The sequence below is a fragment of the Vulpes lagopus genome, chromosome 4 (genome assembly GCF_018345385.1).
Source record: "Vulpes lagopus strain Blue_001 chromosome 4, ASM1834538v1, whole genome shotgun sequence".
NCBI lineage: Eukaryota > Metazoa > Chordata > Mammalia > Carnivora > Canidae > Vulpes > Vulpes lagopus.
Window position 1 is genome coordinate 123,066,985 of NC_054827.1, and position 18,007 is coordinate 123,084,991.

Consider the following 18,007-nt stretch of genomic DNA (forward strand, 5'->3'; position numbering starts at 1 on the left):
GCCAGTCCCTAAACTCTTTGTAGCCGTTTGAAACATTGCCCAGAATTATTTACCTTTCCTGATAAGATATTATCAACAAGAAGGTTCTTTATAGTGATAAAAATTAAACATAGCAAGGATCAGAGGCCCAAATAGTTGTGGATTAGAGATCTAGTTGCCCAGCCCTCTTTCTCTTCTTTCATCAAACAGAGGTAACTCTCTAGAATCTCAACTTTCTAGAATCTTTAAAGCTATCAGGGATCCCAGAAATCCATTCTAATTCCCTTCGTGTTACAGATGAGAAATAGAGCCTGGACATGAGTATCAGTTTGGATTCTCTAAAAAGTGAACACCAAGACCAATTTAGATGTGCAAGAGATTTATTGGGAGAAATGTCTGGAGTAAAAAGAGAGGGAAAAGGAGTAGATAGGGAACCCCTACGTGTTGCAGGCCTGACACCTGTGAGAGGAGAGGGAGAGGGGCAGGATTGGGTGGGAGAACCAGCAGATTGCAGGATAGCTTTAAAAGGGTCTTTGCCAGGCCAATACAGAGCTCCTGAAAAGACAAAACATTACAGGAATTTGTGTTGGGCAGAAATAGCCCAGACTTGGCATCCCATTGGGCTTGATTGTTGGCTCAAAACAGCTTGGGGGGATCATTGTCTTGATGTGAATATCAGAGTGAATCCAAAAATGTGAAAGGTGGAAGCTGCCAAGTGACATCAGGTTCTCTGGAAGGGAGTTCTGAGAGGCAGACCCACATGGCTACACGGCATGTTCAATGTCACAGTGACAGGACAAGGGCTACTCTCTGGTCTAGAATTCTTTCTAGATTATTCTACAAGGCATTATTCCTTCACTGTCTTACCCTGTCCCACACCCCCAACTGGTGGAGGTTTGAACTTGATCTTGTGGCTACTAGAACTAGATCTCAGTCCCCTGAGAGATGGAGAAGACAAGACTAGTCAGGTAAGAAAAGGAATGGGAGAGATGCAGAGGAGAATTAAGGTCTTTGCAGGAAAGAGTGAGGCTGATAGCTGACTAGAGTCATAGTGGATCTGTTTGTCTATCTGTCCAGTGTACCTTCCATTTCCCTCCTTTGGAAAACTCCTCTCCTTTTCCAAATGGCTCTGAAAGCGTCTCAGTCTTGATCCTGCATTTCCCATTCCAGCCATAGCATATGACCTAGGTGGGGGACCACGGGGGATCCTTCTCTGAACATTTGAACAATTCAAGCATTAGGAGAAAGAAATTCTCTTTCTGCTGGAATAGCAGAACTGTGAAAGCAGGAACTAGAGCAGTTGATGGCTGTCTTTCCTGTTATATGGGGAAAGCAGCTCTTCAGAAGGAAGATGAGCAGGAGCCAACATAGTTAAGGGGTGAATGGAGAGAGAGTATGCATGAATCAGGGTGCATTGGGTCCTAGTGTCAGTCCCCAAGGCCCTGCCTGGCTCCCACAGCAGTGCCTCCCTCTCTCAAAAGGTCTTTTCCAGACACATGGGTCAGTGTGTTGTTCCCTTTTACTTGGTGTAGTAGGCAGAATTGTAAGATGGCCCCAAGTTCCCAGCTGCTGATATACACCCACCTTCTCCCAGTTATTTAGTCAATATTTAATCCAGGTTTTGCTGTGAAGGCATTTTGCAATGGTAATTAACTTCCCAAATAAACCGACCTTAAAGTAGGGAGATTATCTGGGTGAGCCTGACCTAATCACATGAGCCCTTAGAGCCAAGTCTAGAGATTAGAGAGAAATCAGAGAGATCTGAAATGTGAGAATAATTCAGTGAGGGAGATAGAAGGGCCATGTATTCAGGCCTGCGGTGGCTTCTGGGAGCTGAGAGCAGTCCCTGATGACAGTCCTACAACCTTAAGGAGCTGAGTGATGTCAACAACCTGAATTAGCTTGGAAACAAATTTCTCCCCAGTGCCTCCAGACAGGAACTCAGCTGGCCAGCACCTTGATTCAGCCCTAGAGACCCTAAGCAAGAATTCAGCCACTCCATACCTGGACTTCTGACATATAGTCCTTATATAAAGTGGCTAAATCTGTGGTAATTTATCAAAAATAGAAAAGGAGTACAGTTGGATTAGTTTTACTTTCACCTGAAGAAGTCCTGACTAAACAGTGGGGAGACTATAGGCCCACTTTAACTACTCTATGAAGACTCTACAAGCTTCTGTTCTTCACTCTGCTCTTCTTGGGTTTGAATTTGCCACAATGGCAGATGTTGCTGACTATCTAGTGGGATTAAAGAAGCCAAAAATACATTTTGATGGGGACAGTGGGAGCCCAGAATAGCTTATGATTCTGAAATGGCCTGGGGAAAAAGATCACTGAAGGAATGAAGAAGGTAGAATGGCTGGTGAAAGGCAGTGTCTGGAGCCCCCAAAGAGAAACAAACCCTCACTAATCCTGCTTCCACTGTTCTCAACACAGGAGCCAAGGTAATCATTATAAAAATGTACATCAGATCGTGTCACCATCCTCAAAACTCTTCAGGGCTTCCGTTGCCTAGGGGATAAAATCCCAGCTTCTTTGATGACCTGTGTGGCCTCCATGACCTGGCCCCAGCACCTCTCCCCTGCTGTACATTCTCCATAGCTCACTCTGCCCCAGCCATACCAGCTTCCTGATGATTATTTGCCCGCACACAACCTTGCACCTCTGCCAGGAGTGCTCTTCCCTTAGACACTGCACTGTTTGCTTTTCCTTTCATCACACCTTCTCTCAAATGTTCCTTTCTCGGGGAAGCCTTATTTCACCATGCTGTGTAAAATTTTAACTACAGTCCCCTAAAATCCCTTCCTTGCTTTATGCTTTTCTTTAGCAGTTATCACTAACAATTTTTTATTTTACTTATTTGACATTTATTATCTTATTCTCACACTAAAATGTTAGCTTTGTGCACACAAGTGTTTGGGTGTGTTTCAAATGTTTTGTACCCCCATTACTGAGAACTGTGCCTGGCGTATAGGGGGTCCTCTATAAAATGTTTGCTAAACAATGGAATGAAAGGGGAATGTGTGCATAAGGAGAAATATACTTCATTTACTAATAATATGTTCTTTTTCCTTCAAAGAAATTGGTAGTAGGTATATTTTTAAAGAAAAATAGTGAGTTGACTCTTTATTCCCTCCAGCTACAAAAATCCAGAACAAGGGACCATATGGTTTTGTAATTTGCTTTACATATGGGGCCAACAGTGAAGACTACTATGATGGAAAAAGAAATATGTGATACAAACATAACCCGCCGTGAAGCTTTATGAAACAAGTTACTTGGTAGCCTGGAGGTTGGATCCTGATGATAGTTATCTTTTATAAATATTAAATAAGTATAATCATGAAAACACTCATCTCTCCCAGCCATCTTCCAGCTGGGCAGCTGCCACTCTTCCTTGTCTTCCTATTGTGACCAAAACAATGAGGCCATCCTGACAGCAGACTCTTCCAAAAGCAAGATTATGTGTTATTTCAAGAAGTGCAGAGTGTAAACAGCACTCAACTGGATCTTAACAGCTACCGTGAAAAATCCCTGGCTATCCCCAAAGTATTCCCTGAATGATAAAAATCTTTATGTTTTACATATGTATGTACAATATTCAGTTTATATTATCTTTGTGGTGTGGGCCATTTAAAACATGCCCATTTATTTATGATTTGTCAGGTATTTCTCATGAACATCTCTTTTGTGCCAGACACTGTGCAAGGTGGAGGAATGTGAGCAAGACAGATGGACTTTTTATTTGCATTAGGCCTGGCTACATATAATAGAAAAACCCAAACAAATGAGAAGTTTATTCCTCTCTTACATGAAAGAGGACCAGAGATATAGTCACAGGTTGGGAAGGAAGCTTCATGCTATAGGGAGCCATGCTTTTATATCTTTTTGCTCTGCCATGCCAGCTGCAAGGCTTCATCCTCAACATCACCTCATGGCTCAAGACGATTGTTGGTACTCCAGCAGTGGCAACCACCTTCCACACTGTTGGAGAGAGGTGACCATAGGTGCATCCCCTTCCATTTAAGGAGGATTTCTGGAAGCCCTCATAATACTCTTGGTAATATTTCATTTATTGAGCTAAGTAAAACATAGCCATGTGGCCATAACTATCTACAGAAAAATCTGGAAAATGGAGTTATTAGCAGGATACCAGCTAAAAATGAAGATTCTTGGGATAGGAAAATTGTCAAGCAGAGCACTGTGCCCTGGTTACCAGTGCCACAGGAAGACTTCAACTACATGAGGGTAGCAAGGGTCATCATGATGCTAACCACCAGGCATAGAAGTCCAAACATTATGTCCACTGCATCTTGGTATCAGAGTTGCCGGAAAACACACTGGGTGGAATGATGCTTCCCTCACATGGAGAGAGAGAAAGGTCTACTGCAGTCATGTGCATGCCTCCCTTGTGGCTCATGAATGCCCGGCAGCTGACACAGGGCAATTGCACAACTATAGAAGGACCCCTCCTCCCTTGTGGTGTCTGAAATACTGAAATCTGCGAGTGTGCCTACAGGCCGTTGGTGCACACACTTAAGCAGAGCAAAGGAGCACACACTGAGCCTGAAAAGGAAAAAGACATTTCCACGCAAACCAATAAGCCTGGCACAGGCTGCGTGAGCTCTTCATCTCTAGGTAAGGAAGTGTTCCAGGCCAAGGCCCCCTGGTATGTAGTCGAGCAGGGTGGAAAGACTACGTGCACAGGACTGCGTCTTCCAATAAAAATAGCCTCAGCCACAGAACATGATGCACTGTGATAGGGGCTGCAAAGGGACATGGACAGATCTTGTGGGGGCATATAGAAGGAAGTGACACATTCTAACTTCTGTAAGAAAAGAAAGCGATGAAATAAGAGGACACATCTTTTTCCCTGTCTTCATACCAGAAGAGAACTGTCCTTGGGTTATGAGAGAGTAACTTACAGTGGCCAGGTGATGGCCTAGGGACTCTGTAGATATTTCTTGGGTGAATGAATGAATTCCTCATGGTGGCACTGGAGAAGCTTTCGGAAGGCAGGTGATATCACATCTTGAACTTCTTGTTGAGGGGGATTTCATGAGGGAGAGAATGGCAGGCAAGGCGTTCCAGGCAGAGGAAGAGGTGTGACTGAAAGTAGGAGGTTTGAAGGTATGTGGAATGTTAGAATATGGTGTGTAACCCAGTGTCACTGTAGTTTGGGGTCTGAGGGGGAGATGGCAGGATTTGATGCTGGGTGTATGGAGCCTCGACTGCCATGATGAGAATCATTTGATCCAGTGGGCAGTGGGGAGCCCCAGGGGCAGTGCCGGGGCAGTGATTCAGTATGTGGTGTGGGAGGGAAGCTGGAAGGGAGAGATGGAGCTGAGTGTGGGGACGCTCAGCTGGCATGATGGGGGCCTGAGGGCAGGACTAGGAGGAGGAACCAAAGGAGGAGGGATGGACGTGAGGGCGTCCCTGTGGGTAGCCTCTTCAGTCTTCAATAATTCAGTGGATGTGTCCTGAGCAGAGGAGCAAAGGACCAAAGAGACTTCTGAATTCCTACCTACGTGACTGCATCAGGGCATCAAGAAGCGAGTTTGAGGGGCAGGCGCCTGGGTGCCTCAGTGGCTTAAGTGTCTGCCTTCAGCTCAGGTCATGATCTCAGAGTCCTGAGATAGAGCCCCAAGTCAGGCTTCCTGGTCAGCGAGGAGTCTGCTTCTCCCTCTTCCTCTGCCTCTCCCCCACACTTGTGCTTGCTCTTTCTCTCTCAAATAAATAATATCTTAAAAAAAAAAAAAGCAACTCTTTACTGCTAGTGCCTACTGCAGCCATCACTCATGGTCCCAAGAAGCATCTGAAGTGTGTAGCAGCTCCAAAGCATTGGATGCTGGATAAACTGACAGGTGTATTTGCCTTTTGCTCATTTACTGGTCCCCACAAGCTGAGAGGATGTCTCCCTCTCATCGTTTTCCTGAGGAACAGACTTAAGTATGTCCTAACAGGAGATGAAGTAAAGAAGATCTGTATGCAGCGTTTTATTAAGATTGATGGCAGAGTCTGAACTGATATAACCTACCCAGCTGGTTTTATGGATGTCATCAGCTTTAATGACTGGGGAGAATTTCCGTCTGATCTGTGACACCGAGGGTCACTTTGCTGTTCATTGGATTGCACCTGAGGAGGCCAAGTATAAGTTGTGCAAAGTGAGAAAGATCCTTATGGGGATAAGAGGAATCCTTCATCTGGTGACTCATGATGCTCGCACCATCTGCTATCTTGGTCCCCTCATCAAGGTGAATGACACCATTCAGATGGATTGGAGACCGGAAGATTACTGATTTCATCAAATTTGACACTGGTAATCTGTGTATAGTGACTGGAGGTGCTGACCTGCGAAGCATTGATGTGATCACAAACAGAGTGAGAGACATCCTGGTTCTTTTGATGTAGTTCATGTGAAAGAAGCCAATGGCAACAGCTTTGCCACTCAAATCTCCAACATTTTTGCCATTGGCAAAGGCAACAAACCATGGATTTTCCATCCCTGTGGAAAGGATATCTTCTTCACCATTGCTGAAGAAAGAGACAAGACACTGGTGGCCAAATAGCAGTGGGTAAAATGGTCGCTGAGTGATGTGATTGGAAGTCTTTCTACTTAATTAAAGACCATACAGTACAAAAAAAAAAAAAAAAGTAGCAGGTGGGGATTATCTAGGAGAAAAGGGTGATTTCACTGAGGGGCATGTGTGGTGAGGCCTGCATTACTCTCTGCTAGACTATCTTCTCCTAATTGTCTCACCATCCAGCCACTAGAATTCAACTCCATGAGAGTAGTAATCTCTGTATATTGTGTCCACTGATGTATCCCAAGAACCTAGAACAGTGCCTGGCACATAATAAATGCTCAATAAAGACAACCTATTGAATATCCGTGGAGATGTGTGGGTGTCAGAAATGGTGATCTTCTACTTTGGATAGAAGTGGAAAGTAAAGAGGGAGAATGTGAGGCAGCTGTCCTGGGGCACAGGACTTGAGATTTCTCTGTTTGGAGAGAGGACTTCCACCCATCCTGGCAGGGGGAGGCAGAGAAATCAAATTAGGGAAGAGATTCACCAGAAATCAACACAGAAAGGAAGCAACCTTAGAGTCAGTCCAGCCTGGGGGCGGGGAGGGGGTGTCAAATGGTGTGGATACTTGAATCCTAATACTACACAAGAAATTCAGACTGCCTGCCTTAATTTAGGGTATAGTGCCTTTGGCCTCAGGGCTTTCTGTAACAGTAGAAAGAACTAAGATTTTAGAGTCAGACAAGTTTGAGTTCCCAATCTCCAACACAAATCCCAACGTCCAGAGCAAGGCCACCATCCCTCCCTGCTACTACTGCTATTTGCGTGTGTAGGGACAAAGGAAGACCCAGAGAAACACTGGCCTATTAGTCCAGTCGGAAGGGAACAAGGCCTAGCAGCATATCTCTTCCTCCCAAAAGCAAATTTATTTTCCCCATTTTACAGTTTCAAAATGCAGTGTATGAAGGCAAAGGCAAAAAAAACGTTTAAAAAAAGATCAACAACGGTGGTGGCATCGCAGGGACATGCACTCCAAGCGGGCTGGTCCCCAGCGGCAGGTGTCTTAGCAGACGGGGGGGGTGACTGCAGTCCAACATCCCCGGGGGAGGGGGGGAACAAGGGAAGGCAAGTCCCTTTTCCCAAACACCCACCCTCTCACCCTCTCCCGCCCAGCCTGGCAACAGCAGACGCCAAAGGATAAAGGGGCATTTAAAAGAAAAAACAAAAAAAAAAAGTAAATTCTTAAGAGTAGAGCACAGCATTCGGTCACCTGCTGCAAGAGAAGCCCTCCGGGTCACCCAGCCCTGAGTCACTTCCCCTCTCGGCACGGTCCAGGCTCGCAGGAGCAGAGGCCCCCGCAGAAAAAAAAAAAATGTGTGACCTCCCTAACTGTGTAGACCCATGGCAAGTTATTTGTCCTCGTTGTTCCTTAGTACTCTTCTGTAAAAGGAGCATAGTATTACCTTCATAATTTTGTTAATACTACTATCATTACCATTATTAAATGAGGTGATGTCAAGTACTGATATTTATGTTGGCACCATTCCTGATGTAAAATTAAGCACTGAAAATGTCAATTCTGGTGATGATGAAGAGGAGGAAGATGGACATCCAAGGACCTAGGTATTAGCTGTTGTTAGACAGATGTCCTTAACTTTTCTCCCACTCATATCTCTGCACAAGTCTGGTGGCAGTCATTCTTTTTTTACTAATTGGCCTTTTCCATGTGATGGAGAACAAGGCCTCAGGTCATTCTGAATTCACATCCTTCCAACCCTGAGACCCAACAGAGGAGGGAGAGATTCTCTCCCACCACAATGGATAAAATCCCAGGAAGGGCCTTGCTTGCCATTGTTTGGATCACATGCCCATCCTGTGCCAATCACTTTGGTCAGAGGGATGGAGTTCTAACATCAACCCAGCTGAGAATACCTACTCACCCCTCTGGCAGAGAGCCTACCACAGATAGTGTGTGGGGCATTATGTTTTCTGGGAAAATAGATAAAGTGGCCACCACGCTATATCCAACCACTGTCATTTTGTACGACTTCATGACTAATTGTTTACATATTTGTTGCTAAATGGTAGGTTGCCATGGCAGGGACCATGGCTTCTGTATCTTTGCATCCCTTCACCCCTAGCACAGCTCTTGATGAAGAAAGAGTTCTATAAATGCAGATTATTGATCTGGAGTTGGCTAGATCAGAGAGTAACAGGCCTTGTAGGTAATGCCCGAGAGCTAGAGGTGGAGTTTCCAGAGTCAGTCCCACGGGCTCCACCTTTAAGGTGTTCTGAGACCCTTGATCCTTCTCATGAGGGACTTTAAGTTTTGGTGGAAGGAACACTGAACATCAAGAGATAAATCCAGTTGTGACTCTTCCACATTAACTGTGTGACTGTGTAGAAATCAGTAGACTCTGGGGGCTGTGCTTGCCTTATTTATGAAATGAGGAAGATGGTCTGGGTGATATCTTGCTTACAATCTTAAAATTCTGTGAATATATTCACCTTTCTTTTTGACATTTATGGAGTCCTTTTGAACCTCTGTTCTACATGGGAGTGATGTCACAACCAGGTATCATTTTTTAAAGGTCATTGTGTCTATGTGGCACAACTTAGAAATTTGATGGGAACTTTTTCAATTTTATCTGAAGACTCAATTTAGAAAAAAGGAATATTGGACTGACGAGGGACAAGCTCTAGATTCATCTCTGCCCTAATGAGATGAAGATAGCAAGCAACATTGCTTAAACTCTCTGAGCCTTGCTTCCTAATCTGTACAGAAGACAGCTGGTATAGATTCAGTGAAGGGCAAGAGCTCACTTTTAACTTCCTGAGGCACTGGCAAACAGCTTGTCTCCCCTTTTTCTGTTTATTTATTTATTTATAAGATTTATTTAAAATTTGTTTTAGAGGGGGAGGGGCAGAGGGAAAGGAGAGAGAATCTCAAGCAGGGTACATGCTCAGCAGGGACCCCAACATGGGGCTTGATCTCACAATGCTGAGATCATGACCTGAACAGAAATCAAGAGTTGGACACTCAACTGACTGAGCCACCCAGGCACCCTATAAAACATAAAGATTTTAAAGGGGAGTTTCACATATTTTTACTGGACAAGAAGAATCAGAACAAAACATCCTAGGAAAGCATTATTCCATAACCCCTGGGCCTTTCTTTCTCTTTTAAAAGCAAAGAAAGGACTTTCAGGAGTATGTAATAAATACATTTTCTGCCCTCTAATGCTGACAGACTTTAAGATTGGCTCAGGGAACTCAACCAAGAGAAGGAAGACTGTCACCATCAGTGAAAGTAGAGATGATTTTATACTTAACTTTATTCTCAGAACCCACCTTGGCAACCTCCCAGATGTTCACCCACAGAATGTTCTACTAGTAGTTTTTCTTTTGTAACCTCACAGACAGCTGTCAGATTTGAACTGAGTGAAAAGAGTGCTGGATTCAGGGTCTGACTCCTATTAGGCTCTCACTAAATGTTTACTAAAGAATAATTTCTACTCTTTTCTTTTTAAAAAAACATATTTATTCTAGAGAAAGAGAGAGAGTGGGGGGAGGAGCAGAGAGGGAAAGAGAGAGAGGGGGAAAGAATTGCAAGCAGACTCCCCACTGAGTGTAGAACCCATGATGGGATTCGATTTCAAGACCTTGAGATCATGGCCTGAGCCAAAACCAAGAGGCTGATGCTTAACTGACTGAGCCACCCAGGAGCCCCTCTGTTATTTTTCAGCTTTATTATCTGAGTGAGTAAAATTGCATTTTTTCACCAGTGACTTGGAGATAATAATTGTGTGCCTCTCTTCCAAGGCAGCTTTGCATAATTTCACTTAGCATATATCACATCTGAAGGTGTCCCCTCTTTGTCACATGGAGTTCTTCATTCACTTTTCTCTCACTCACTCATTCATTCCTTTACCTTCTGTCGAATTCTGGACGAGGAATTCTGCTAGATGGTAAGGATACAGTACTTGGTAACAGTCCCTGCTAGTTTACTTCAGCAGCATCTCACTGAGGACCTACTGTGTGCCTGCTAGTTGCCTGGACCATGGTTTGGCACCCAGACGCAAAGGTGAATAAGTTGTGAGTGTCCCCCATAGACTATGCCCAATCCTCAGGGACACTGGGACAGAAAAAGGTTGAGAGCCACTACTGTGGGTAATAAAGGGCCCCCGAAGATTTAAGTCGAATTGTCATGTAGTCAGCTTTTAGATTTAGAAAGAACACTCTGGTGAGCAAGGGATAAAGGGGAGAGTGGCTTGGGGGAAATTATTCTGGAAATGTAGAAACACTACAGAAAACAAGTTTGCCCTCAAGTTTACAAAAGCCAAATGCTCTTGCTATTGTTGTTGCATTTGTTTCCAGAAGAGGTTTATGCAAAGTTGACCTCAAGAGTTCATCTCTGAAAGCAGAGAGGAGCTACACCCAACATGGTAGCCATTATTTGTCTGTGACCTGTGGTTCCCTGTCTCCTGGATGGAAAAGGTTTTCACACCTCATTACACCCACAGCAGCAACAAGGGTCTCTTAAATTCTTCTCCTCTGTGGAACTAGGGACCGAAATGGAAAAGACAACACATTTATTATCGGGCTGATCAGACCAAAATAGACCAGCCGGGTGGAGGCAGCAAAGTCGAAATCAGATCCCTTGCGGGGAGGCCTCAGAACTTGATTTCTTCCTTGTCAGAATCTATTTCTCTTTCTTGGGCTTGTGTCTCAGGCTCAGACACCAATGCAGAGCAGTTCGGTGGTCTATCCCTGCCCTCAAATAAAAGAAAAACAACTAGATTTTTTTTCTGATTATAATTGAAGTACACACTCATCATAGAAAAAAATAGAGAATGCACAAAAACAAATAAAAGAGAAAAAAGAAGAAAAATTTATTGCCCTTCATTTTTTATCATCCAGAGATAACCCTGGTCATATTTTGGTATATTATTGACTCTTTTCTTTGTTGGTGTGTGTGTGTGTGTGTGTGTATGTGTGTGTGAGTGTGTGTGTGTGTGATTTTAAAACACCATCTTGCAGGGCACCTGAGTAGCTCAGTGGGTTGAGTGCCTGACTCAGGTTTCAACTCAGGTCTTGGTCTCAGGGTCCTGGGATTGAGCCCCACATCGGGCTCCATGCTCAGTGTGGAGTCTGCTTGAGGATTCTCTCTCTCCCTCTCGCCCTGCTCACTTTCTCTCTCTTTCTCTCTAAAATAAATAAATATTTAAAAAAAGAAAGATAAAACACCATCTTGCATCTTCAATTTTATATCTTTAATTTTAATTTAATCTACTCTAACTTGTTGAGGCCCCTGCTGTGGTGAGTGGTCACAGACTCTGTTTTCTCTGATAACACAAGCCAGAAACAGAAACAAAAGATGGTCTGGCCTGTGGGCTTGACCCAGTATGGCTCCTCCATTTCTTATGTCTGGGTCAAGTGAGCAGTGTCTACCCATCATCCCAAGTGAGAGTCGAACAGAGCATCTGGCACAACTCTTTGCTTCGGTGCTCAAGGCTCATGTGATCAAAGCACAGAAAGTCAGCTGTGGCTGGGAAGACAATTTGCAAAGGTGACCCGAGTATCATAAATGGATCTTTGGGTTTTGTTAAGGTGTTATATGGACAAGAATATTTAGCTAGAAACATATCATTTGCTGAAGATTATGCAGAAGGTACAATAAATGGATTGGAAAATGCTTAGAGATATTTTCCCCCTGGAGAACAGTGGAGAAAATAAAAAGTCATTTAGAATGGGCATTCAATATATTTATCTTCCATGCTGTGGGGTTTACTTTTAAAAGTTGCTTTGTGAACTGGAAAGTGCTATGTAAAAATAACATTAGCATTCATTGTTAGATCATTTGTGTGGAGCGAATGGATATGTGTGTCTATATAGACATATGCACAAAGCCTGCTTTCAGAATTTAAATTTATAAAATCGTAATCAAAACACGTAAACTTGAAGAGCTGCTGTTTCTGCTTTTGAGCTCACGCAATTTTATTTGCATGCATTGTTATAGATTTTGATGCCCCAATTTGGCTCTCATTCTGTTATAGTATTTCCTATGGGCGATATTAAGATTTCTTTGTATTAGTTTTATCCTGAAAAAAGTATCACTAACACAAATGTGTATCCATCGAGCAGATTGGCTAACCAAGGGAGCTGTCCGGAGTCTTTGCTTTCCAAAAAGCTGAAGCAAGTCATTTGCAAGACAAGGCGGTCCCTTTCCAGATCCCAAGTCTTTTGCAACCAGTGTAGCTCCCAGGAAGGCAGGCAGGCCTACATCTGTGGGAGCACTAGCCTGAGCCAGGAAGAGGAGGGGCTCTAAATAAAAACCTTCAGAGGGACAGCCCTCACTTTTCAGCTAAGTCTCAGTCTAAATTGATTTGGAAGACACTGGGCCTCAGTGATTCAGAAGCCAAAGCCTCACAGCCCAGCCATGTGCAGCTAGGTGCCTGGCAATGGCTCCTTGATGGGTAATGGTGAGATTTTTAACTAGCATCAAGGACTTCAACTAGAAACCCACCCCAAACCCATTTGCCTGCAGGAGCCCAGCCTTGCTTGGGACCTATTCCATTCTGTTTCCAAGGCAGCAACCACATGACCTCTGTTCTTCCTGGGCATGTCAGCACCTAAATTCAGGTCTTCCTTCTTAAGATCTGGCTAGTCCTCTATTCTGACTTGGTGCCAGGAATCTGGGGCTCCCCTGAGTGTGCAGACATTTGAGTCAGGAACAGTAGCCATAGACTTTCCATGTTCTGGCATTCCAGGATGCTATGCTTCTGAGGTGGGGTGGCGTGGACCCCCCATCAGTCATGCAAGCTGGAGAATGCTCTGAACTCTTATCCCTCCTCCCCACTCTATGCGCAGAGAGTCACTGGGCCTACCACTATTCCTGGTACTTCTTCCCCTCCCCAGTTCTAGTTCCAGCTTTTGCGACCCCCTGTCCTCCTCCCCAGCTTGTCCTTTTGACTCCTGCAGTCCTCTCTCTGCTCCCATCAGGACTCTACTCTTGAAGCCAGGGCAGTGGTCCCCAAACTTATGAAATGTAGTGTATTAGTCAGGGTTCTCCAGAGAAACATATATATGAACAAACATATATATGGGTAATTTCCTGTAAGGAATTGGCTTACATGATTATGGAAGCTGAGAAGTGCCCTGATCTCCCATCTGCAAGCGGGAGACCCATGAGAGCTGGGGCTGTAGGTTTCAGTACAAAATTCGCAGGCCTGAGAAGCCGGAGAACCAGTGGTGTGCAACCTGGTCCAAGGGCAGAAGTCTGATTCCATCTCAAGCAGTCTTAGTAGATTCTTTCTCTCCACCCCCTTTGTGTGTTGTTTTGTGTTTTATTCCTCATATTCCAAAGGGAGAATCTTCTGAGAAAAGCTTCCCACAAGACACATAAACTGTAGTTCCCCGAAGCAAGCACACATCTGCTTTCAGGGTCTGAGGACTCAGCAACTCAATGTGCAAAGCCCTGCACCCCCCCACCTCACCCTATTCCCCCATGGCACCCCATGACCTACACACCAAGCTTTCTGGGGCAAGGCCCTATGGGAATCTGGGTGATCACCATGTGTTGTGCAAACAAGACAGTGTCGACTCCTTGACGTGGATGCTGGACCCTTGATGGTCCAAGTCCTGCCTGCCTGTCCAGCATCGTGTCACTCTGTCCTCCCCTTTCTGCTAACGCCCCTCCCCATGAGGGCTCCCCTTGCCTGTCCCCTCCCAGTCCACTCTGTGTCACCCTTTGTGCTCCTCCTGTTCCCAGAACCCCCCCACCTGTATTTTCCTTAGCCCTTTCTGACCACTTGACTGACAACCCTTCAACTTTTTAAACTTAACACAAGTATCCTCTGTGCTCATGCCTTTCTGCTAGGATAAAGAGAGATGTCCTTCATTCAACAAATATTTACAGAGTCCTTTGCACATATCAGGCACTGTTCTGGGATGTAGTAGTGGACTTGACAGACAGAAATCCCTGTATTCAATTCATTTTCTAGAGAGGGAGACAAATAAGCAAATAAAAAAAAATTAACGTGTTAAATATATATTATATCAGATGAAGCTGACATGGAGAAAAATAAAGCAGGAAAAGATACGGGCATGGATTTGGAGTAATCAGGACAGGTGTCGCTGATAAGGTGGTGGATGAGCAGGAGCCCAAAGCCATAGATGTCTGATGGGAGAAGGCTAATCCTCAAAAGGCTACGATGTATGCAGAGATACAGAGCAAATGTATTTGGCATGAATGAGTCATGGCAAGGATTTCAGTGCAGTGGAAGTGGGCTGATCTAGAAAGAGGATGAAGTAAGCTCTGGAAGATCATGGGGAGCCAGGTCTTGTAACCCCCTTTTGCCTATTGTAAGGCCCTGACTTTTCCTGAGTGTTTGCTGGAGAGTTAGGGGAGGGTTTTGAGGGACATGATTTGGCTGACGTTTAGCCGACTGTAGGGGAAAGGTGGAAGCAACGGTTGGGAGGCCATTGTAGTGGTTTAGATGGGAGGTGCTCATGACTCAGGTTAAGGGGAGGATGAGATGGTGAGAAGTGAACAGATTTAGGATTAGCTGAGAATATGGGATGTGAGACACATATTTGAACCAAGGATGACTCCACAATTTTTAAACTATTTTTTATTGTTGTAAAATATAAATAACATAAAATTTTTATCATTTTTAAATGTACAGTTCAGTGGCATTTAAGTACATTCACATTGGGGTGTCTGGGTGGCTCAGTTGGTTGGGCGTCTGCCTTTGGCTCAGATCATGATCCCAGGGTCCTGGGATTGAGCACCGCATGGGAGGTCTGTTGCTCCCCTGCTTGTACTCTTGCTCTCTCTGTCAAATGAATAAATAAAATTAAAAAAAAAAAATAAGTAGATTCACATTGTGCAACCATTACCACTATCTCTAGAACTTTTTTATCTTCCTAAACTGAAACTTTATACCTTTTATTTATTTTTAAAAGATTTTATTTATTTTTTCATGAGAGACACAGAAAGAGAGGCAGGGACATAGGCAGAGAGAAAAGCAGGCTCCATGCAGGGAGCCTGATGTGGGACTTGATCCTGGGACTCCAGGATCATGCCCTGAGCCAAAGGCAGATGCTCAACTGCTGAGCCACCCAGGCATCCCTCTCTTTGTAGTTTTGATTTGCATTTCCCTAATGATCAGTGAAGTTGTGTTGAATGTCTTTTCATGCACTTGTTGGTCAGCTCCAAAATTTGACCTAAGCAACTGGAAGAAGGGGGTTGGAGAAAATTGAGGGAAGAAAAAAAAAAAGAAAGAAAGAAAATTGAGGGAAGAGCAGGTTTTGAGGGGGAAAATCCAGAATTCAATTTGAGATTTATGTTAGATATCCAAGTGGAGATATTGGTAAGCGATGGGACACCTGAGTCTAACATTCAGCTAATGGGCCCAGCCTAGACATACAAATTTGGGAATCATTAGCAAATGAGCATGCAAAGAGTAATGAGGTTGGATAAGATTCCAAGGGAATGTTTGTAGAGAAGAGAGAATCTGAGAACTCTATTTGAAGGATGAGATATAAAGAGAAACTAGCCAGATGAGGAGCGGCCAGTGGTCAGGAAGAGGGTGATGTATTCTGGAAGCCAACTGAAGACTGTTCTGAGGAGGAGGGAGTGATTTCTTATATCAAAAGCTACTGAAAAGTTGAACATAAGAGACTAAGAATCGTCTGTTGTTTAGCAACGTGGAAATCATTGTTTTTGTGGGTGTTGTTTTTGTGGGCTGGTCAGGTTGAAAGCCTGATTGGAGAGGGTTCAAGAGAGAAGAGGATGTGGGGAATTAGTGACAACACATATAAAGAAAGCACTTGAGAAATCTTTATAAAGGGGTGCAGAAAAATGAGATTAAGAAGGATTTTTGTTAATGATAAAAATCAGCACATTTATACTATACATTGATAGGAGTGACTCATTAATGATGGTGCCAGAAAGAAGGAGGAGAGTTACTGGAGCAGTGTGATCCTTGCTTCCAGTGCCTTTCCCTGAGCCCCTGCAGCCTGCTAGCAAAGCACCTCAGATACTTCTAAATGTACTAGTTAGCTCACTTCTCTCCCTCTCTTTGTATTTTTCAGCAATAATGCTGTGTTATAAACAACCCTAAAATCTCTGTGGCCTACAACAACTGATTTATTTCATTTCAGATTGGCTGCTGTTCAGCAACTCTCTGCCGGGCTTGACTGAGCCAGGAGAGGGCCAGGCTTTGAGTTGGGGTCTGGACTATTCCACGTGTCTCTCATTCTGGGAACTGTGGCTGCCCTGCACGTATTCTTCTAGTGGCAGAGTGTAGAAGCACAAGAGGGGAAGCGGAAACACAAACACCTTTAAAGACTCTGTTTGCAACAAGTCCACTCAAATTCCATCAAAGCAAGCTATAAGCCAGTCCCAGCAGGGAAGAAAAGTAAATGAGGTCCATGACCAGGAAGGGGAGGGAAGGGGAAAAAATGGACAAATAATACAATCTACCATATCTGATATAAGTTCCGAAACAGAACAATTTTGTTTCTTCTGTTTCTCCAGTGCTCAGCACCATGTCTGGTAAATTCTCCAAAATGAAGTAAATGCAAAAAATCTTGAAAGGCGAATATTACCAGCTCTTTTCTAACTACGGTTATGATTCTATTTCTTTTAATATGGGATCCAGAAGGATTTGGGTTTACATCCTAGCATCCTCGCTTTTTAGCTCAATGACTTTTGGCAGCAATATAAATAATAAAAATTAATAACAGCATTTCTTGAGTGTTTACCATGTGCTAAGAATGCTGCAAGGGTTTTGGTTTATTATGTCATTTTAATGTTCAGGCAAATCTATGAGGTATTGTTTTCTCCATGTCATAGGTGAGGTAACTGAGAATCAGAGAGGTTCAATCACATCCTTGAGGTCACACAGCTAGAAAGAGGTGGAGCTAGAACCCAGCCTAGTAGGCTGTATAGCCTCCTTGCGAGCACCATGCTATGTCACCTCTACATGTTGAGTTAGGCCACCCAGGGTCAATTTCCTCATCTTAGAATAGGGATAAGCATGAGAATGTTCACTTTGTAGAATCATTAGAAGATTAATTGAAAAGCCCTATGTCAATTACCCGGCCCAGTGAAGCTTACACTCTGGGCACTCAATAAATATTCTTTCTTTTCTTCCTTTTTTATTTCACTTCTGACTCCCGCTGCCAGACTTGATGGATAACTTTTCTTCAAGATCTCATGCACATAATACATCAATTATAACTTTGTTAAACCTACAATTCTCAACCTCTAAGACCCCCACAGGCCATCTGCTGAAATTTTCTCTGAAATCAGACCATTAGCAGTGGATTTCTAAAGCCCTTGCGAAGACTTTCAAACTGGCTCAGTATTCCTCTTGGCTGTTGAATTATTCACATCCCCTGATGGATTCTGAAGTCGGCCTCCTACTGAGGAGGTGGATTTATAAGTGAAGCTCGGGCCAGTCCTTTGATGTTTCAGTTGAGTAGGTGGTAAG

The 18,007-nt window shown here is 43.9% G+C and overlaps 1 protein-coding gene and 1 pseudogene across 2 annotated transcripts in view; both read left to right on the top strand.

Annotated features, from left to right (window-relative positions):
* FAM184B (family with sequence similarity 184 member B) overlaps positions 1-18,007 on the top strand; it is a 138,796-nt gene that overhangs the window by 41,110 nt on the left and 79,679 nt on the right. The gene's annotated exons all lie outside the window — the stretch shown is intronic.
* On the top strand, positions 5,777-6,548 carry LOC121488635 (annotated as a pseudogene).